Genomic DNA, 24,337 nt, shown 5'->3' with positions numbered 1-24,337 from the left:
GGGACGTTTGCACGACAACAACCATCTGCACGAATAGTTCGACGACGTTTGCAGCAGCATCGACTATCAGCTGGGAGACCATGGCTGCGGTTACCCTTGACGCAGCATCACAGACAGGAGCGCCTGCGATGGTGCACTCAACGACGAACCTGGGTGCACGCATGGCAAAACGTCATTTTATCGGATGAATCCAGGTTCTGTTTACAGCGTCATGATGGTCGCATCCGTGTTTGGCGACATCGCGATAAACGCACATTGGAACCCTGTATTCGTCATCGCTATACTGGCGTATCACCCTGCGTGATGGTATGGGGTGCCATTGCTTACACGTCTCGGTCACCTCTTGTTCGCATTGACGGCACTTTGAACAGTGGAAATTACACTTCAGATGTGTTACGACCCGTGGCTCTACCCTTCATTCGATCCCTGCGAAACCCCACATTTCAGCAGGATAATGCACGACCGCATGTTGCAGGTCCTGTACGGGCCTTTCTTGATACAGAAAATGTTCGACTACTGCCCTGGCCAGCACATTCTCCAGATCTCTCACCAAATGAAAACGTTTGGTCAATGGTGGCCGGGCAACTGTGGTATAGTGTTGAAGCTGCGTGGGCAGCCCTACCTGTACACCCCATCCAAGCTCTGTTTGACTCAATGCCGAGGCGTATCAAGCCCGTTATTATGGCCAGAGGTGGATGTTCTGGGTACTGATTTCTCAGGATCTATGCACCCAAATTGCGTGAAAATGTATCACTTGGTGGCCGAACGGTTCTAGGCGCTACAGTCTGGAACCGCGCGACCACTGCGGTCGCAGGTTCTAATCCTGCCTCGGGCATGGATGTGTGTGATATCCTTAGGTTAGTTAGGTTTAAGTAGTTCTAAGTTCTAGGGGACTGGTGACCTCAGTAGTTAAGTCCCATAGTGCTCAGAGCCATTTGAACTATGTATCACATGCCAGTTCTAGTATAATATATTTTTCCTATGAATACCCGTTTATCATCTGCATTTTGTCTTGGTGTAGCAGTTTTAATGGCCAGTAGTGTTAAGAAAACTGTACAGATGCAGGCAGACAATACAGATTTGTACAAGCAGTTAGAGGCATTGAGGGATGATAAGAGGGAACAGTCCTCATCCATTATGTTCACATCCATCGTGGACACTAATAACACATCGTAGAGGCTCTCTATTTCTAGCAAAGCTGGAGAGTATGTGTTGGTATTCAAGGATAACTTGTTAACAGCCACTAATCTGGGATGTTGGTCTGAGGAACAACATTTGCACGCTACGAAGTTACATTTGGTATGAGACACTAAAACGTATTTAATTTATTATGAAGAGTTACGCAGTGCACCAACATTAGACAGTCTAAGGTCGGTGTTGTTCCAACGATAAAAAAGAAGAATAGCTGTAGGTACTTACGGGACAAGCTGAACAATGTGTCGCAGAAGCACGGGGAGCCTAGTGATAAATTTGTGGACAGGATGAAGAAATTAACTGTCAGCATGTATGAGTTAACAAAAAATGATGACACTAACATGGTTCTCCTCCAAGGGGATCAACTGATGACATAAGATGCATTTTTGTGAGGGCTGTCTTCTGAGGTTTCGAGAGAGGTAAATACAGAATTTTCAAACAACTTGACTAGAATCGTACGAACTGCAACAAAATAGAAAGAAATAGACGAGCTGACCTGAGTCCAAGACAAAAGGGAAATTCTTCTACGGAAGTCAAGCGAACCTGATGCTGGCGATCGAGCGACATACGGAGGGAATGCCGTCAGCCGCAGTGTAGGACACGTGATCGAGAAGGCCAACAGGAATGAGACTGCAGACAGAAATTTAACAACGGACGTGATAGAAGGCCATGGGATGATAACAGACATGCGTTTTAAATGGCAGTGGGTGCTCCTAGAAAATTTAAGCAAAACCATAATGTGTCAAGTGGCGGAATTTATTGTTAAGGAGGAATGTAAACATTTATTTAAAAAAGCACTGTATCCATATTTATTAATGGACAAATCGAAAATCTTGCATGTGTAAAGCAAAAGAGCAGTGTTTTAACTGAAAAATAAAAATAAAATATGCAGGATTAATATTTTGTCAGAAATTTGAATTTTTAATTTTTTATTGTATTTTTTTATAAAAAACCATAACTCAAATTCTGATCATGCAATTAATCTGAAAATTTTATTGTAGTATCCTGAGAAGGTACATCGCCATCTACATCTACATTTATACTCCGCAAGCTACCCAACGGTGTGTGACGGAGGGCACTTTACGTGCCACTGTCATTACCTCCCTTTCCTGTTCCAGTCGCGTATGGTTCGCGGGAAGAACGACTGCCGGAAAGCCTCCGTGCGTGCTCGAATCTCTCTGATTTTTCATTCCTGATCTTCTCGGGAGGTATAAGTAGGCGGAAGCAATATATTCGATACCTCATCCAGAAACGCACCCTCTCGAAACCTGGACAGCAAGCTATACCGCGATGCAGAGCGCCTTTCTTGCAGAGTCTGCCACTTGAGTTTGCTAAACTTCTCCGTAACGCTACCACGCTTACCAAATAATCCTGTGACGAAACCCGCCGCTCTTCTTTGAATCTTCTCTATCTCCTCCGTCACCCCGATCTGGTACGGATCCCACACTGATGAGCAATACTCAAGTATAGGTCGAACGGTTGTTTTGTAAGCCACCTCTTTTGTTGATGGACTACATTTTCTAAGGACTCTCCCAATGAATCTCAACCTGGTACTCGCCTAACAAATAATTAATTTTATATGATCATTCCACTTCACATCGTTCCGCACGCATACTCCCAGATATTTTACAGAAGTAACTGCTACCAGTGTTTGTTCCGCTATCATATAATCATACAATAAAGGATCCTTCTTTCTATGTATTCGCAATACATTACATTTGTCTATGTTAGGAGTCAGTTGTCACTCCCTGCACCAAGTGCCTATCCGCTGCAGATCTTCCTGCATTTCGCTACAATTTTATAATGCTGTCTCTCTGTACAACAGCATCATCCGCGAAAAGCCGCATTGAACTTCCGACACTATCTACTAGGTCATTTATATATACTGTCAAAAGCAATGGTCCCATAACACTCCCCTGCGACACGCCACAAGTTACTTTAATGCCTGTAGACGTCTCTCCATTGAGAACAACATGCTATGTTCTGTTTGCTAAAAACTCTTCAATCCAGCCACACAGCTGGTCTGATATTCCGTAGGCTCTTATTTTGTTTATCAGGCCACAGTGCGGAACTGTATCGAACGCCTTCCGGAAGTCAAGGGAAATAGCTTCTACCTGGGAGCCTGTATCTAATATTTTCTGGGTCTCACGAACAAATAAAGCGAGTTGGCTCCCATACGATCGCTGTTTCCGGAATCCATGTTGATTCCTACAGAGTAGATTCTAGGTTTCCAGAAACGACTAGATACGCGAGCAAAAAACATGTTCTAAAATTCTACAACAGATTTGCGTCAGAGATATAGGTCTATAGTTTTGCGCATCTGCTCGACGACCCTTGTTGAAGACTGGGACTACCTGTGCTCTTTTCCAATGATTTGGAACCTTACGTTCCTCTAGAGACTTGCGGTACACAGCTGTTAGAAAGGGGGCAAGTTCATTCGCGTACCCTGTGTAGAATCGAATTGGTATACCGTCAGGTCCAGTGGACGTTCCTCTGTTGAGTGATTCCAGTTGCTTTTCTATTCCTTGGACACTTATTTCGATGTCAGGCATTTTTTTCGTTTGTGCGAAGAGAAGGAACTGCAGTGCTGTCTTCCTCTGTGAAACAGCTTTGGATAAAGGTGTTTAGTATTTCAGATTTACGCGTGTCATCCTGTGTTTCAATGCCATCATCATCCCTGAGTGTCTGGATAAGCTGTTTCGAGCCACTTACTGATTTAACGTAAGACCATAACATCCTAGGATATTCTGTCAAGTCGGTACATGGAATTTTACTTTCGAATTTACTGAACGCTTCACGCATAGCCTGGCAGAGAAGCTCTAAATCAATAAGTCTGAATCCAGTGGAATCCATATCAACATGATTCACGCACATGTACAATTATCCTGTCCCAAGTTTCGATGCCGAAACTGAGAGCTTCTTCATTTCGAACTGCTTCCTCTTCCTTTTTTTTTTTTTTTGATGGAAACCGGTTTCCATGAAACCTTCGTTTCCTAAACACAGACCACTGAATTGTATCATTAACAGAGTTTTTCATTTTACACATCCAAAATTAACTTTTTTTCTACGTACAGTCATCTAGAAATCAGAATGAGATTGCAGGATCTCGTATTTTTTAGTTCCAGGGAGACAGCAACACGTTGCGAATAGTTCCTGAAAATTTCAATGCATTAGCGCATATGCTTTTTGAGAAAAGGCTTCTAATAACGTAAAGAAATGTAAAATAGAGAAAATATTTCTACATGTAATAAGTTTACCTCAATTTTAAAATCCTCCGTACTGGTGCTCCTCATCCACCAGATTTCCCTTTCTCCTCTTAGAATCTTCCTGGCCTGTATTTGCAGCTAAGACATTGATCTGTTAGCTTTATTGAACCTGATCTCGTCGATTGTGTAAAATGCTTTTGTTGTAAACACTCCAGGTTCTATACGAACTCTCTTCAGCACTACAGTTCTGCCGTTATTTATTTTATTGTAACATAAAACTGCATCATAGACACCTATATTCATTACTGCAAGCCCGCAGAGTGTCCTTTTGAGTATCTAATCAAAATTATATTATTGAGGCTTTGATTTGCATTTTGTGTCTTTCCGTGAACACACTTCCTCAATAAATCAGGGTTTGCAAGAAACCTGAATATGCGCTTAATTGCATTCATAACAGGTTCTGGTTATGAGGTTTATGTGAGTACGTCTCATTTCTGTTGCTGAACTTACACCAATCGTCTTTCGGACACAGACTTGCATTGGTGTTTGGTCAGAGAATAGTTTGTGGAAAATAATTGCCCACACAGCACTCCTCATTACCTCTAAATTATGAGTGTTTTCCTTATAGCTCTCTCATAAAATAACTGAAGAGAATGAATTTCTTTCAGAGTAAGCCTGCCTTTCCGTCCTAGTGATTTTTCATCCTCAAATACTTCACCTTTCTTGTCTTTCAGCAAGCGACGAAGCCTACCACCAAGCCTCTTTTGGATGTGCCAAACACATTCCAACATTTCTATTGTTGATATATAAATAGCCTGGAAGAGAAACTCTAAATCAATAAGTCTGAATCCAGTGGAATCCATATCAACATCATTCACGCACATGTACAATTCTCCTGTCCCAAGATTCGATGCAGAAACTGAGAGCTTCTTCATTTCGAACTGCTTCCTCTTCCTCTTTTTTGATGGAAACCGGTTTCCATGAAACCTTCGTTTCCTAAACACATTTTTTCCACCACCCATTTTGCATAAATCTTGACTTCTACGTAAAGGTTTGCAAATTCAACATTCCACCTAGTATTGTCAACACGTAAATAAACCCACATGCAGGAAAGGTTTCCGGCAAGGATATAGATGTCAGCCAAACATATCGAAAGAAAATAGCCTCAACACTGACAAAAATTCCGCTAAAGCAAGCAGTTTCCGACATGTCGGAAAAGGTGGGAGTGGCCGCCAGTGTAGAGTTAATCAGTTTAACAGTTTAAAGGCATTTCTAAAGTTGCTATCACGATAAAATTCACACACATCATTGATTAAACTGTGTAGATCAAGAAAATACTATTTTCGGAAAATCGATTTTTTGAACCAAAATCAATTATATTTCCCCTTGAGTACTGTAACCCGGATCGACATGCGACATATAGTTCTTTAGCAGTGTGTTCTTTCATAACGCTGCCGTATGTGATGGAAAATACAAGTACATCCATTGCACCTGAAATGGTCACAACATTATTTTGTTTGCAGGTGGAAAAGCGTGTTTGCAAATTTTTTCGAAATTTTCTGCTACTACGGATAAATTTTAAGAGATGTAGGCAGTTTATATGATTTAAGATTACGGGTATGTGCATACCATTCTGTATAAGAGATAAACGGTACAAAAGTTTTCTTCAGCCATTGGAAAGCGAAAAAATTTATTTCCTTAGGTTATAGGGCATGCTTTCTGACAGCACACATACCTGCAGAAATAAGTAGTATGTCTAGTGAAACTGCAGACAACGAACATCATTAAAGGAATTAGGAAAACATGTGAGTGGTTTCGTAAAAAAGACATTGTGTTGTTTTGAATTACGTTTCCACAACATAAAGTTCGAACTATGTTTGCATATACAATAGCCTATAATGCTCAGTGCCTGAGTACTTAAACTGCATATAGCTTGCAACTGTCATTCTGAGCTTGTGCTTTCTGCTATTTCGCAGTAGTGGATCACACTCTTTGTAACCCAGAAAGCTTCTAAATGAGAACAACTGCATTCCTGTGGTTCTTGCCAGGTCGATGATTATATTTAAAATTGAATTAGCTGAGTTTAAGTTCCTAGAGCATTAACCCACTTGACAGGTAGTTTAATCCTACGAGCCACTTCAAAGCTGCATTATCTGTTACGGCCTGGAATTTCTTTCCATACAAGTATCGCGTTAAGTTTATTGTACGATGCAAGAAACTCACCGTTATCTTCCCGGTTGTAGAACAAGTTCTTTCAAAATTACTGTACTTTTGCGATGTATAGACAACTGTACCATCTGCCCCAACCTCATCTTGACTCTTTTCGCACCTGAGCGTATAATTGCTCATGTTGCGTTAGAGTCTAAACTCCTTCTCATAATTTAATAAAAGCTATACCAGTCCAGTTAACAATTCCTCCAGTTGACTAAATGCTTCTTGACACAATGCTGACCATCGAAATTTTACCCTTCCTTTTATAGCCGAATTAGTGGTAGCGCAATTTCCGCAAAGTTTGTTACAAACCTTCCATAGCGACTCACTATCCTTAGAAAAGACTGCAATTCCTTTTCTGGCTATAGTAGCAGAAAATCCTTTATGACTTTTGTCACCCTGGGGTCTTGTTTCTAAATATAGCATACAATTGCTCAGAATACTACATTAAATGTGCCATGACTTTATTTTTCTCATGCCTCTGAATCTGTATGTATGTGTTTAACAGATTCAACTAAATACCTTTTTTAAAGAATGTTGTGTTAATCTAAGTGTTGCGACCTGTTGTTTTCTCATACGGTTCTGCTTAATGGATGCGTAAGTAACTGAGCAATAGTTATGTTTGATTAACTTACTTAATTTAGTTTAATTTTTTATTCTAGTTTTTTTCAATGCATACAAGCCTATAAATGTCTGCATTTTAAGAAAAGCAGAAAACTAGATCTCAACAAATTGGCAAACTCTGTGGCAAGTGTTTTTCTATGTTCTTACAAAGGAAAGGCGAAAGCTAATCTTCTGGTTCTGGCTCTGTACAAATCAATGGGGTCTGACCGACCACCACGTCATCCTCCGCCAATAGCGTCATCGGATGCATTATGGAGGGGGATATGGACTGCAAACTCCCCTCCCAGTCAATGTAGGGTTTCTTCACCTTAAAACCGCTATTAATTGGTCTAGTAGCTCCTCAGTTGGCTTCACGAGGCCGAGTGCACCTCTTATGAGTCCTCTCATCAAGGGGAAATGCCCTGACAGTACAGGGAATCCGGTCCATCTTCCTTACATGACAGTCAGCTGCACTGACAACTCAGTTAGTGAAATGGACTGTATTTTTAAAACAAAACACATAAAACCGAGCGAGGTTGTAACAGTGTTGTAACTTTTCGTTCTAAAGGAACACTTGGTCAGCCCATATTTTTGACAGATGAACTTCATTGTACTTTTCCTGTCTTAGACATTAGGTTGTTTTCTGAGGGGTCGGGGAAGGGGGGTGGTAACTTTGTGACAAATAATATTCCATAATCTGAGTACCTCACTGCATACAAAAACTTTATTTTCATCAAAGTTCAAGGACAAATGTTATAAAATTCCATATATGAAGAAATTAAATGTTGCAGTACATACTTGTAAAAGGTTGTGTTACAAAAAGTGCTAAAAGTGTCACGAAGTCACCTACTTTACTAGTAATTAATATTCTGTCATGAAAAAATGCGTAATAATTTTCATTAACCAGTCAGAAGTACTTTCACAGTGCAAGGAATAAAGTCAAAATTTTCTTTGTATCATATTTATATTTTTCATTTAAGTCCTTATCTGCTTCTAATAACTTGATACGTTTTTTTAAGGTGATAGGTAATGGATCCTCCTTATGCTAGTAATGTGTCAAATAAATTATGTACTTCAGGATAAAGATTAGATTTTAACACATTCAGTCAGCTATCCAAATAACTGTTCTATGACATAGGCAAGTCTCTTACAGTTCTGACTGAGACGGTGAAGTCTTCAGTGAGTTGAAGCTGATGGTATGATTACTATAGTTGAGGCTCATTTTTCAGTTGTGGATAACTTTTGAAAATGCTATAGCCAGAAAATTTTTTCTTTAGTAATTTCCTTGAAGCTTCTTCATTATTGGGCATTGTGCTGCAGCTATCAAACTGCACGCCCACCTTTCCCATAAAGCATTGCCACACACATTGCCATCACGCAGTCGCCATGCTCTTATACACTTGGGCGCGCTTTTTCCGCTACAGCGTGGCTGGCTCTAAGCACTATGGGACTTAACATCTGAGATCATCAGTCCCCTAGACTTAGAACTCCTTAAACCTAACCGACCTAAGGACATCACACACATCCATTCCCAAGGCAGGATTCGAACCTGCTGCCGTAGCAGCTGCGGGGTTCCGGACTGAAGTGCCTAGAACCGCTCGGCCACAGCGGCTGGCTGCAGCATGGTGTCAGACGTATGTCGCAGCTGACTTCCGATTCTTCATATCACTTCTCACATTCCACAGATTCTGTTACCATTGTCTGATTTTTTAAAGAGCAAGCTCTCTGTCATTACCAGAGTGTCTACTTTACATAGTTTACATATTCGTTTTAATCATTTACAAGAAAGTCATTTCATAATATTACAACTGCTCGTCATGTGAAAAAACAAAACTATTGCATTAGTGACTAAATAACAACCTCAGAAATCCAGAATGAATACTGTACCATATATTTCATACAGGGGTTAGACAGAAATATATAAACTACGCGAGATATGGAAGCACGGACATATAAATGCTGACGCTAACCATCCTGCAGCGTGCGCTATTGTTGCCAAAGGCGAATGGCACTGGTGCAATGTCTTCAGTACGTTGCAAGTGTTAGTCAAAAATGTGTGTGAAATCTTATGGGACTTAACTGCTAAGGTCATCAGTCCCTAATCTTACACACTACTTAAACTAAATTATCCTAACGACAAACACACACACCCATGCCCGAGGGAGGACTCGAACCTCCGCCGGGACCAGCCGCACAGTCCATGACTGCAGCGCCTGAGAACGCTCGGCTAATCCCGCGCAGCAAGTGTTAGTCGTGTTCAGAACAGCGTTCTGTGTAAATGTGAGCGCACTATGTTGGAGCTAGGTGAATTCGAACATGGGCAAACTGATGGTCCCTGTATGATAGGTGCTTCTGTAACAAAGACAGCTGAAGTATTTCGTATTTCAAGAGACATATACCGAAGGTTTCTACCGCATAATGTAAAACGGAGGAATACCCTCCGCAAAGTCACAATGCGGACGATAGTGTGTGTTGAGTGATCGTGCCAAACGATTGTTGAAGAGGTCTGTGACGAGAAACAAGAGGATGGCAGCTACAAAAGTCACAGCAGAACTGACTGTCACATTCGCGAGGTCTGTCAGCATCCAAACAACACGAAGGGAGATCTAGATGCAGAGAATTGCATGGAAAGCTTGAATTCCAAAATCACTCATCAGTGATCATACCGGCCGTGACATGAAGTCCTGCTGCTCAAGCCATAAAACCTGGGCTATGGAGCAATGGAAGGAAGTCATTTGGTCGGATGAGTCGTGTTTCATTGTTTACAGGTTGTAACCTAGTTTACGTCCTAGGAGTGAAAGATAGAGTGGGTTAGGTGATGTTTATGGCAGCCACATCGTGGCACGCAATGGCCCCCGTTGTTCCTCTTCAATGTCACATTACTGTCAAAGATTATGTGACCATTCTGACTGATCTGGTCCATCCCACGGTACAATGGTTGTTTGTCAGTGGTGATACTCTGTTCCAAGAAGACAGTGCCCCTATTCACACAGGTCGCAACGACTACGACTGATTTTGTGAGCCCTAGGATGAATTTTCGCATCTCTCTTGGCCACTACGTTCCCAAGATCTCAATATTATAGAGTCTTTGTGATTCCTACCCACATCCATCATCACTACCTGAACTTTGTTGGGTCAAATCAGACATATGTAAGAAAAGTCATTCGTGAGTATTTATCAATCCATTTCACTTACAGCGTGTGCACAACCTGGAAGCAGATGATTACCCACTCAGAGCACAGTTTTCGAGTGCTACCTAAGACAGTGTTAAATGCATCCTACATTTCCGTCTTCCGTGCTGTTTACAGAAAAACATTCTGATGTGATAGGGTTTTTATCATCCTAACTAACCTAAGGACATTACACACATCCATGCCCGAAGCAGGATTCGAACTTGCTACCGTAGCGGTCGCACGGTTCCAGACTGAAGCGCCTAGAACCGCTCGGCCACAACTGCCGGCACCGGTTTAACCTCTGTTTTCAAGTCAGTGAAGTCATTTTTGAACCCCTTATAGTAACTGAAGTAATGGTGTTGCAATAATATTGTTCTGTCCTGGTAAAAGATTTAAAACTTGTTTGTGTAAATTTTTGTCTCTACAGAAAAAAATAGTATTGAAAAGTGTTTTCATTGTGCTCTACCAACTGAGCTACCCAAGCACGACTCACGCCCGTCCTCGAAGCTTTACTTCTGCCAGTACCTCGTCTCCTACCCCCAAAACTTAACAGTAGCTCTCCTGCGAACCCTGCAGAAACTTGCCCGTGAAAGGCAAAGGTCCCGAGTTCGAGTCTCGGTCCGGCACACAGTTTTAATCTGTCAGGAAGTTTCATATCAGCGCACACTCCGCTGCAGAGTGAAAATCTCATTCTGGAAACATCCCCCAGGCTGTGGCTAAGCCATGTCTCCGCAATATCCTTTCTTTCAGGAGTGCCGGTTCTGCAGGGTTCGCAGGAGAGCGTCTGTAAAGTTTGGAAGGTAGGAGACGACGTACTGGCAGAAGTAAAGCTGTGAGGACGGGGCGTGAGTCGTGCTTGGGTAGCTCAATTGGTAGAGCACTTGCCCGCGAAAGGCAGAGGTCCCGAGTTCTAGTCTCGGTCCGGCACACAGTTTTAATCTGCCAGGAAGTTTCATATCAGCGCACACTCCGCTGCAGAGTGAAAATCTCATTATGGAAAATTTCACCCTGTATATGACAGAATACGAAAAAAGTCACACTTGGTGAAACGAGCTCCAAAAGACGTATATGAAACTCGTTTGATAATGGATGTCACAAAATCTGAAGCATTCGTCAAGTGGTGCCAGATTGTAAACGGATCGAGCAAGTAGGAAGTAGCAACCATGATCGTCGAGCCCATAAGTCAGGAGGTAATAGATAATTTTGAAAAAGAGGTGTATTGATTTATAGCACCAATCTCCGCTAACAGCCGAACGCTCCAAAAAGAATGGACTCGGCCAGCTAGGACTGCAGCCACCATACGACAACCCAGCTCCTAACCAAAGCAGGTACAATCTACATCTACGCCAAACACGACGTCCCATAGAAAAAAATGGCTCTGAGCACTATGGGACTTAACTACTGAGGTCATCAGTCCCATATAACTTAGAACTACTTAAACCTCACTAACCTAAGGACATCACATACATCCATGCCCGAGGCATGATTCGAAACTGCGACCGTAGCGATCGCGCGGTTCCAGAATGTAGCGCCTAGAACCGCTCGGACACCCCGGCCGGCCGTCGCATAGAAGAACAGACCTTTGGTGGACTGAGGAAAACACGTCGGTATCTTTCCACTGTGGACGCCCTAGACATGTTTGTACGTTGCTGCGGAATAAGAAGACTTTTTGACGACTACTACGCCACCAGTCGTCAACCATCGCAACAGTTTTATTCACGCCGCTCAACTGAAGACTATTATAATCGACTTGTTGACGAAGCTCATCGATGTATCCTAAACAAGGCCCCTGCTCAACACGCCGTAACCGTACCCACCGCCGTACAGATGTACCAGCCGATCGCTTAGCCAACGACTTCAGGAAAACGGAACAACGTGATCATCTATGGATGTGAGGCCGCCACAGATGCAAATTGTGCGCGTAATACAGTAACAAAGACATCAGTAAATCTTAGAGAAGTCGTTATCGACGGCCAACCTGTCTCGGTGATAGCTAACTCAGGGGGTTCCATTTCTGTTATGTCGGATGCTTATCGTCGTCACCCAAGAGGACTATGTTCCGAGATAGGAAAGTGTTCATACTAAAAGTCGCAATTGGGAAATACGACCAGCGGACCAGAACATCTGTAGCCAAATATACCATCAACGACAATATACAGCACTGAGAATTTGTCGTTTTAGAAGAATATAATCAGGATGTGTCTTCCTGAATGTATTACTAGCAGTCATAGACTATAAAGGTGACGAGGCTATTGCAGCAAATATACACGACAAGAATTGCTCAGCGCTGTTGTCTGAATTTTAAGACGTTGTTACCCCGCCATCTTGAACGAGACGGGTTTAAGTCGATAGTCGAGACGTTCAATTAAACTGTGAAGATTTTATCGATAGCAAAAACTTACACAAACTCACGAAATAAATCTAAATGCTAGCGAAGACGTATACCGATGTTGTCTGTTTAAATAATAATATCCGAAAGAGGGGGGGGGGGGGAGGGGGGGGAAGGGTGATGCACGTGGCGACCGTGACAGGATGTGCGGGCACAAATTCGCAAGGAAGAAGCTCACGAGTACAGAGAGACAACAAGGAAAGCTAGAATAGACATTGATTGACGCAAGAGTGGAGAACAGCGTAGGTGTGTGCAATGGAGACTACTGCATTCGTCATCCGGCCAACGAGTGACGGCGTCGAGGCGCTGCATGCTGGTGATGGCAGCGGGGACAGCCGATACAGCGAGCACCGACTGAGAGATGCGGCGTTGGTGTGGTAGCAGCTGCGAGCTGTCGATGCCGAAATTAAGTATTCTAGTTAGTAGCTTCCCGGCGTCACCGCGTCCCGCTGCTAGACGCCGACTGTCAACCACACCGAGCAACGCTTCCTGTTGGGAGCGATCGAAGAACTGACTTCGCGGTAGACGAGAACCGTTCGTGGCGATCGGGTAGCAACAGCCTACTGGAACTTCAGCTAGTGGCGGGTTCCAAGCTACACCACGAACCAATTCACCGTCAATATAAGTTTATTCGGTGGGGGCCATTCAGGTTGACAAACAATACAACCATCCTGTACCGTGTCAGGGAAGCTGGCTTAACTTTGTCAGTGTGACCGATGGTTTACCATAACTGTGTGTCGTATGGAGAAGAGATATATATTTTCAATTAACAATAATTAGTCGGAAAATAGCGTAGTCGATATGGGTGACCGGCCTTTGTAGGTTAGAATCGGCTGGTCCCGGCGGAGGTTCGAGTCCTCCCTCGGGCATGGGTATGTGTGTGTTTGTTCTTAGGATAATTTAGGTTAAGTAGTGTGTAAGCTTAGGGACTGATGAACTTAGCAGTTAAGTCCCATAAGATTTCACACACATTTTTTTAGGTTAGAATAATAAACCAGGCCAGACCAGATTCAGCCAAGAATTAGGTACGACTGATCTAGAAATAACCAATTTAAAGGCCTGTAACGTAAGGTTAACCCTGAAAATAACCAGTTTAAAGACCTCTAGCGTAGAAATTAATCATAATGTAACCCGTCTGAAGACTTCAAATTAAGAAATGAATAGGAAAACAGAGAATTTGAGTTCAGAGACAAAATCAGAGTTAACTAGCTTAAAATCTGTATTATCTAGCTTAAGTACTCAGGCTGCAAATACGCATTCCAGACTAGAAGACCACAATCGCGAGTCAAGAGAACAGAAGTCACGAATGAAAGAGCATACTCCTAATTTGATGCAGGAGATCGCGAGTGTGAAATTCATAGTTCGGGATGAAATTGGTAACAGTAATGTAAGTCTGTTAGAACAACTGGAGATATACCGCCACAAAATCAAGAAACCAGAAGCTATGTTAAATGAACAAACAGATTTTGCAAGCCATAGTTATTTCAGTGATTTTAAAAACCTATTCTAAAGGTATTTCTTGCATATGTCAATTGTTTCATAGTTATATCTGTAGCAATACGAATAAATTCATCTTTGACAACACCATGTACAAAAACATCTGTGAAGTTTTTATAAACATGTGTGTGCAAAAGTACATCTTGAATGAAGTGACATGTACTAAAACGATGGAGAAAAGAATGTTTGCCGGTGCTAAAACGTTAAAAATGCTTTCCAAAGATGATGTGTTAAGTTTACACTGCTCATTTTCGACTACATTGCACATATTTTCCGCGTTCGACTTACGAAATTCGTAACTTAACATTACGCCTTTTAGTGACAGGAATATGAACTTCACCTCATTCAGGAGAAGAAATAAAACATTTATTAAGAAAAATTACACCTGACGATGTATCCACAGGGTAATAAATGCATCGTGCAGTTAATAAAGCACGAAAAAGTTGTGACTGAAGGCGTTGTTTAATTCATACCTCCAATGTTTTGAATACAGTCACGTTTTAAGCTGCATAATTTGGATAAAATTATAGTAATGTGTTTCTCCTCTAAGAGATTGTCTATCAAACTGACCGCGTAAGTAATGAACTTCTTGCTTGTATTAAGGACACTTCTACTGGCAACGATGAACAGGCACTGTCTCCGAGTGGAGAGATGGCAGTAATCACTAATCGTGTAGAAGACTAACATAAAGAAAAAGAGAAATTATAAGCACAAGTTTCTGTAAATTGTAAACTATTAAGCTCGTTAAAAGCTAATAGTAGCGGAAAGTGTTCATACTGCAGTGAGGATCACGGAATAGGAAACGCAGCACTGCTAGGACGAGTGGAACGGGCAGAGCTGCGTTTCCAGGAAGTGTGTAAACGGGTCTGGGACATATTAGTGACTAGGAGCCCTTACACTGATAGTAATATTAATATAGAGAAGAGTGGCAATAAAGTCGTTTTTGATTGTTTGAATGGTACTACAGAATCAGCAAAATCTGTAACATGCAAAAACGGTTTGCTGGGTTTGCGCCAACATAAGAAGGGTAGACTGTATTGGCCAAACGAATGGTATGAGGAATTTAGTTTATCTAATAGTACCTACATGGCTAACCGGTTTCCGAGTTACAAACCAGGAGCAGAACGACACCCAGGAAAATTTTTTAGGGTTTTTGAGGGAAAATTGCCGTATACGTGGGACGATAGCAAGAAAATATGGTTTGTGATCGATGTCTAAAGCCCGATGCGGCCAGTTGCACGGTACTTCACAAACATGATTTTAAGAATTGGTCAGATTTTTTACAACAATTTGAAAACAAATACTGGTCAGAAGGCGAGCAGCAGAAGTTTACATTCGAGTTACAATAGATACTGAGGCGGGTATACAAAATACCCCGCGAGTGGTATTTAAATAGGAGAAAGTTAGTGGATGAATCAGTTACGAGATTCGCCAAATTCGGATGCTCATCAGAAGCATGCCTACATACGTAAGGGAGAAGATGATTGTTAAAGAGTGGTCTAAACCCAGTTTCATCTTAAGCTCTGTGGAACAGTTAGATCATTTGGACAAGACTACATGAGTAGAACGCTATAGACCGAATAAAGATGGAATCAATGGAGATACAAACTTTGATCACAAGAAGACTCATAAGAATAGCCGATATTGCCAAGTAAGAAGGCAGAACATGAAAGTTCTTGTTGAGGACGGTGTAGGGTCGGATTCAGAGTTGCGCAGATTGCTAGGGTATTCGACAGTAATGGAAAGTGGACATCGAGTAGGGGATACTATTACTGAAAATTCGGGAACCTAAGGATGTGCCAATGTCAGGGCTAGCCTCTGGAACATCCGAGTAGAAAGCCTGTTGAGCCCTTCGCCGTTAACAGTAGACTATAATGGTAACAGGAATTGGTAGAAAGATTTAATGCATGTAAACAATCATATTTTTAGGAGTCAACTACACTGACAAGCCACAGCATCACGACCACCTGCTTAATAACTTGTTGGTCCATTTTTGTAATGCAATACCTCACCTGTACTGCGTATCATGGATTCAAATGTTTGTTGGTATGTTAAAGGGAGTATGTCGCACCAGGTGTCCATGCACAAGGCATGTAATATCCTTAAACAGTGGGCCGCTGATTTGTGTACGCAGTGATTACACCTGACAGCGACCCAAATGGATTCCATTGGATTCACACCAAGTGAATTTCGTGGCCAAGACATCAACGTGAGTACACTATCATGCTCCTCAAACCACCGCAGCACGATTCTGGCTTTGAGACTCCTCAGTTATGGTGCTGCCAAATGACATCGCCGGCGGGGAAGATATCAGGCACGAAGGAATGCAGGTTGTCCACAGCTGTGAATGTGTCTTCAATGTTCCATGCGAGCACAGCAGAATGTATCCCACAGCATAATACTACTCCCACCAGCCTGCGATCTTGGTGCGGTGCACATTTCGAACCGCCGTTCGCGTGGGTGACAGCTTTGTGGAGACAACCATCGACCTACTGCAGCAGGAATGTGATTCATCCTGCTAAGTGACGCTTTTCCATAGATCCACGATCCAAACTCGACGATCCCGTGCCCACTGCAGTCGTAACTGAGGATGTCGTTGGGCCAACAAGTGAACACGTAGGGGTCCCGCAGCAGAGTCAGATGTTTAGGTAATATACAATGAGCACTTGTGCATGCACCAGCATTGTGCTCTTTCGACAGAGGTGACACAGATCACCATCCGTCATAGTTTACGAGCAGACAGGACTGCGAACCGCACGTTCTGCGAAGAGTCGTGGACGTCCAATCATTCAGCGCCTAGTGGCAGTTTCACTGACCTTCTACCTCTTTCCGTAGATGCTCACGACTGTAGCACTTGAGCATTCGACCAGCTTAGCCGTTTTTGAAGTACTCCTTCACAGGCTCGGCGTAATAAACCGCCCAATGTCCTAAATACAGATCATGATAGTAAATAACACCGAAAACAAACCGGATGTCGGCCTCCTTTGATGTCATGGCCCAGGCAAAGCATAATGTGGCGGCATTCTGTTGATCGGAAAGTTCCAGACTCGCTTACTGACTATGTCTCTCTCAAGAGACTGCTTCCTGTTTGTGTGTGTGAATCAACGTCTCCAAACACGCAGACGGAGTAATTCGTCTCTCCTCAGAATGTTGTGTTTTTATTGGCTAATGCAGGGGAGAAAGGGAGAGCCGACGCAATTTCCATACCAAAAATAGAGGTAAATAGTCCATTTGCACTACCTTATGAAATTTGTTGTCTCAGAATTTATAGGAATCAAATAGACACTCACCAGCAGCTTATGATGATTATTCTTCGGAATAAAACATATTTTCAACGACTGAGAATCACACACAGACATTTTGTAAATCAAGTAATTAAATTTCCACCATGAATAGATCATAGAGCTTCATATATCCGAGATCTTGTACGTACCGACGTTTTTACCACACAAGCACCCTCCTCCACCACAATGTTTTCACTGAAGACATCTGATGAAAAAATCCATCCTGTCACACACACCCGCGATCGCGATGAGAGCACCGTCCGCCTACTGCTGGGCTGTGTGGCCGTGCCGCCGGCCGGGACGTTGCCCCGTCACGTGGGCGACGGTCATTAGAGTCCCATCCACGCATCAGCCACATCTGCAGCTGCACGCCCATTCCCAACACCACACGTCGGCCCCACCGAACGTTCATAGGTCAGAGAGATTGTCATCAAGCAGTCAGCCGAATAGTTTGCATGGTCGGAATAATCGTCCAGCACAAACACCTGTCACATAGAATCTTCTCACGCCACACGGAGTCCGCTACTGTCGCCGCTCACCCTGCATACTGGTTACTTCCCTAGTCAGCCACGCAAAGAGCGCTGCCGCCGAGACTTCTCCAAGAGGTCGTAGGGACGAACCGACAGGTCGGAGCATTCCTTGTATCTAACCGCTTGTCATAGGGTAAGTTACATTAGGTTAGATTAGATTAATATTTCGTTCCATATATCCGTGCTGAGGAGATCCTTGTAGATGTAGAACATGTCAATACTTTTTTTATTTTTTTAAAGCTGAAATAACAATACTATTAGTATGAATATATACAATACATCACTTGTTTCTATTTAAAAAATTCGTCAGTGGAGTAGAAGGAGTTGGCCACTAGTAAGTCTTTCAGGCTCCTTTTAAAATGATCTTTATTTGTAACTGCTGGCAAATTATTGAAGATGAGTGTTCGTGAGTAGTGGACCCCTTTTTGAACTAAAGTAAGTGCTTTTAAGTCCTTGTGCAGATCATTTTTGTTCCTGGTATTGTATGTATGAACTGAGCTGTTTGTTGGAAAAAGGAGTCAATATACTGAGAGGCAGTAGTTAGTATACCCAGTTCTTTGAAGAGGTTTCTACAGGACGGCCGTGAATTTACTCCACAAATAATACGTATTACACGCTTTTGGACTCTCAAAACATTTATTTGACTTGAAGAGTTACCCCAAAATATTATACCATTTAACATTATGGAATGAAAGTAGGCAAAGTATGCAAGCTTTTTCATTTTTATGTCGCCTATGTCTGCTAACACTCGAATTGCAAATACAGATTTGTTAAGGCGTTTCTGCAGTTCTGTGGTGTGCTCCTCCCAACTGAATTTATTATCAAGTTGTAATCCAAGGAATTTAAGACTGTCAACCTCTTCTATCTGTTCTTCTTCATACTTGATGCATATGCTGGGTGGAAACCTCTTACAGGTTCTGAATTGCATATAGTGAGTCTTTTCGAAGTTTAATGTCAGTGAGTTGGCTTTAAACAATTTATTAATATCCATGGAAATATCATTAGCAGTTCTTTCTAGAACTACACTCTACATACTATTTATTGCAATACTTGTGTCATCTGCAAACAAAACGAACTCTGCTTCTGGCAGTGAAACTGATGCCAGATCATTAATGTACGCAATAAAAAGCAATGGCCCTAAAATGGATCCTTGTGGGACACCACATGTAATTTCTTCCCATTCTGATGATGACTGATGTCTTAATTCACTAGTCCCTTGCACTTACACCCTTTGTTTCCTGTTAGCGAGGTAAGACTTGAACCATTTTGCAGCAGTGTTGTGACACCATGGAATTCTAATTTATTTAAAAGGAAGCTGTGGTTCACACAATCGAATGCCTTTGACAAATCACAGAAAATACCTGCTGCTTGTAGCTTGTTATTTAATGAATTAAGTACATTTTCACTGTAGGTGTAAATAACCTTCTCGATATCAGAACCCTTCAGAAATCCAAACTGTTTTCTTGATAATATGTTATTTGTGGTCAGATGGTTGAGAAGCTGCCTGTACATTACTTTTTCTAAAATTTTTGAGAATGCTGGCAAAAGTGAAATTGGTCTGTAGTTTGATGGTATCTCTTTATCCCCTTTCTTGAATAGAGGCTTAACATCTGCATATTTTAGCCAGTCAGGAAATGTCCCAATTATAGTTGACTGGTTACACAAGTGATTTAGAATTGTAACAAACTCACAAGAACATGCCTTAATTAACTTTGTTGATATTTCATCGTAACCACTAGAATGATTTGTTTTTAAAGATTTTATTATGGAAGTTATTTATTTTGGTGAAGTGAGTGACATATTCATGTACCTGAAGCTACTTGTAAAGGCTAGTTTCAGATATTCAAGGGCATTATTTACTGATCCTGACAATCCCATTCTATCAGTAACGGATATAAAGTACTTGTTAAATAGATTTGCCACACTATGCCCATCGGTTACTAATGTGTCATCTACCCTTAGTGCTATTTGCTCCTCTTCCTTTCTGGTTCTTCCATCGACCGAGGCCTTGTGCCTACTCGTGCCGCCCGCAACAGCGCACTCCAAGACAAACATGTGAGGCTTGGATGTATACATCTAATTGAAACTAACTCAAATTTCACCCCGACATAGACTCTCCCCAGTTTAAAAATCCCATTTTACCTAATCCGAGACAGCAATGTTGCTGACCATACACCTAGAATTTCTCAGGCAAAATGTAAATTTCTCCCTTTTAAACGAGCTGTTTTTGAAGACAGAAGAAATCGGGGCATGCACGCTTTTTCACGTCGCTGAATTATCATTACTTGTGAAAATCCTGTAACAGTATGGCCTAGTCTATATTTCTTCCAAGTATTCTCTCATCAGGTAAAAGGTTCTGTTCTAATCAGCTTAATATCTGTTACATCCTGCATCATGGGACTAGAATATTAAATTCATTTTTGGCTCATGACGGAATACTAAGAGCATGCTCTACCTCCGTCACAGGATGCTTCCTCCCTTTCGAACTCTCTTAAAGTAACCAAATGCTTCATCACATACAATGCCTCTTAAGGTAACAGCACAGAGGAGTTGTAAATATCAGGTTTATCTACGTATCACTTTATATTTTCGGTAATAATGCTGATTATATTACGATGGTCAACTCTCCTTGTGTAGGTGGAAGATTGAAATTTCGTTAAATGATCTCACTGCAACAAAAAAAAAAAAAAACGCATGATTGTCTTGTGACAGCCAGAGCGAGAGCACCAGCAGCAGCGAGTACTGTTTGTATAAAGCGTTTTTGTACTTATTTGCTGCGCTTAGCTTTTAAATAGTTTTTCTGGGAAAACCTAGCGTAGTTTTCGCGTCTCGTATTTCAGTGAGTGTTTCTTGATTATCAGAGTAGCTCATCAGAAGATTATCTTGGGAATTTGTCACCGTATAGAGTAGGGTAAACATAGTCATGTGTAGGGACTGTGGTTGTTGTGAGCGGACGCAAGGAGAATTGGCCACTCTTCGGGGGCAGGTGGAGGCTTTGTCTGTTAGGCTCATCGAGCTCGAGGCGCAGGCGTCGGCTCGTAGTGGCGTTGGGGCAACTGTGGTGAGACCTATGCCTACTTCGGTGGCCTTGGAATCACATGGAACCCCTGATGTCGCTGCGTCTTCCGGCAGTGAGCATCTTACCGGTCAGCCATCACTCCAGGGTGAATGGCGGACAGTGGTGGGCTCGCGCGTGCCTGGCCGAAAGGCGAAGGTGGGATCTGGCCGCGTGGCAGCTGCCTTACCCCTTTCCAACAGGTACGGGGTGCTTCCTAGTGGTGATGACATCGTTTCCGAGCCACCACAGGATGCCTCGCCTGTTGGGCCAGTGGCCGATTCTCCGGCAAGGTCCCGACAGTCACAGAGGGCGGGCCTATTAGTTATAGGGAGCTCCAACGTTAGGCGGGTTATGGAGCCCCTCAGGAAAATAGCGGGTAGGTCGGGGAAGAATGCCAGTGTGCACTCGGTGTGCTTGCCGGGGGGTCTCGTCCGTAATGTGGAGGAGGCCCTTCCGGCAGCTATTGAACGCACTGGGTGTGACCGGCTGCAGATAGTAGCACATGTCGGAACGAATGACGCCTGCCGCTTGGGTTCTGAGGCCATCCTTGGTTCCTTCCGGTGGCTGGCTGATTTGGTGAAGACAACCAGCATCGCACGCGGAGTGCAAGCTGAGCTTAATATCTGCAGCATAGTGCCCAGAGTCGATCGCGGTCCTCTGGTTTGGAGCCGTGTGGAGGGTCTAAACCAGAGGCTCAGACGACTCTGCGACTATAATGGTTGCAAATTCATCGACCTCCGTTATTGGGTGGAGAACTGTAGGGCCCCCCTAGACAGGTCAGGCGTGCACTACACACCGGAAGCAGCTACTAGGGTAGCAGAGTACGTGTGGCGTGCACACGGGGGTTTTTTAGGTTAGAGGGACCCCCCCTTGGGCGAAACGATAAAATACCTGACGGCTTACCAGAGAGGACATTATCATCGTTGATAAAGAACGTCCGTCCTCAGAGACCAAAAACAGGAAAAGTTAACGTAATATTGGTAAGCTGCAGGAGTATCCAGGGCAAGGTTCCTGAATTAGTATCTCTTATTGAAGGAAATAGTGCGCATATAGTATTAGGAACGGAAAGTTGGTTAAAACCGGAAGTGAACAGTAACGAAATCCTAGACACAGAATGGAATATATACCGCAAGGATAGGATAAACGCCAATGGTGGAGGAGTATTTATAGCAGTAAAGAATTCAATAATATCCAGTGAAGTTATTAGCGAATGCGAATGTGAAATAATCTGGGTTAAGTTAAGTATCAAAGGTGGGTCAGATATGATAGTCGGATGCTTCTATAGACCACCTGCATCAGCAACCGTAGTAGTTGAGCGCCTCAGAGAGAACCTGCAGAACGTCGTGAAGAAGTTTCGTGATCATACTATTGTAATAGGGGGAGACTTCAATCTACCAGGCATAGAATGGGATAGTCACACAATCAGAACTGGAGCCAGGGACAGAGACTCTTGTGACATTATCCTGACTGCCTTGTCCGAGAATTACTTCGAGCAGATAGTTAGAGAACCAACTCGTGAAGCTAACGTTTTAGACCTCATAGCAACAAATAGACCGGAACTTTTCGACTCCGTGAATGTAGAAGAGGGTATCAGTCATCATAAGTCAGTGGTTGCATCAATGACTACAAGTGTAATAAGAAATGCCAAGAAAGGAAGGAAAATATATTTGCTTAACAAGAGTGATAGGGCACAAATCGCAGAATATCTGAGTGACCACCATCAAACGTTCATTTCTGAGGAAGAGGATGTGGAACAAAAATGGAAAAAATTCAGAAACATCGTCCAGTACGCCTTAGATAAGTTCGTACCGACTAAGGTCCAAAGCGAGGGGAAAGATCCACCGTGGTATAACAATCATGTACGAAAGGTACTACGGAAACAAAGAAAGCTTCATCATAGGTTTAAGAGTAGTCGAATCATAGCTGATAAGGAAAAGCTGAACGAAGCGAAAAAGAGCGTAAAGAGAGCAATGAGAGAAGCATTCAACGAATTCGAACATAAAACATTGGCAAACAATCTAAACAAGAACCCTAAAAAGTTTTGGTCATATGTAAAATCGGTAAGCGGATCTAAATCCCCTATTCAGTCACTCGTTGACCACGATGGCACCGAAACAGAGGACGACCGAAGAAAGGCAGAAATACTGAATTCAGTGTTCCGAAACTGTTTCACTGCGGAAAATCGTAACACGGTCCCTGACTTCAGCCGTTGCACGGACGCCAAAATGGAAAATATTGAAATAAACGATATCGGAATTGAAAAACAACTGCTATCACTTAGTAGCGGAAAAGCATCCGGGCCAGACGAGATACCCTTAAGATTCTACAGTGATTATGCTAAAGAACTTGCCCCCTTTCTATCAGCAATTTATCGTAGATCGCTGGAAGAACGTAAAGTACCTAGCGACTGGAAGAAAGCGCAGGTCGTTCCCATTTTCAAGAAGGGTCATAAATCAGATGCGAATAATTATAGGCCTATTTCGCTTACGTCAATCTGTTGTAGAATAATGGAACATGTTTTGTGTTCTCGTATTATGACGTTCTTAGATAATACAAATCTCCTTCATCATAACCAACATGGATTCCGCAAACAGAGATCATGTGAAACTCAGCTCGCCCTATTTGCCCAAGAAATTCACAGTGCCGTAGACACTGGCGAGCAGATTGATGCCGTATTCCTGGACTTCAGGAAGGCATTTGATACGGTTCCGCACTTACGTTTAGTGAAAAAAATACGAGCTTACGGAATATCGGACCAGGTTTGTGATTGGATTCAGGATTTCCTAGAAGAAAGAACACAACATGTCATTCTTAACGGTTCAAAATCTGCAGATGTAGAGGTAATTTCGGGAGTACCGCAGGGAAGCGTGATAGGACCTTTATTGTTTACAATAAACATAAATGACTTAGTTGACACCGGTAGCTCCGTGAGGCTATTTGCAGATGACACGGTTGTCTACAAGAAAGTAGCAACATCAGAAGACTCGTACGTACTCCAGGAGGACCTGCAGAGGATTAATGCATGGTGCGACAGCTGGCAGCTTTCCCTACACGTAGATAAATGTAATATAATGCGCATACATAGGGGCAGAAATCCATTCCAGTACGATTATGCCATAGGTGGTAAATCATTGGAAGCGGTAACGACCGTAAAATACTTAGGAGTTACTATCCGGAGCGATCTGAAGTGGA

General features: G+C 42.7%; 1 pseudogene; it reads left to right on the top strand.

Moving 5' to 3' along the window:
* The first annotated feature begins 20,407 nt into the window (after window positions 1-20,407).
* Window positions 20,408-20,570, top strand: LOC124723873 (annotated as a pseudogene).
* The last annotated feature ends 3,767 nt before the right edge of the window (window positions 20,571-24,337 follow it).

Source organism: Schistocerca piceifrons, chromosome X (genome assembly GCF_021461385.2).
Source record: "Schistocerca piceifrons isolate TAMUIC-IGC-003096 chromosome X, iqSchPice1.1, whole genome shotgun sequence".
NCBI classification, from domain to species: domain Eukaryota; kingdom Metazoa; phylum Arthropoda; class Insecta; order Orthoptera; family Acrididae; genus Schistocerca; species Schistocerca piceifrons.
The sequence above is the reverse complement of the archived record's forward strand: the minus strand, read 5'-3'. Positions and strand labels throughout refer to the sequence as shown.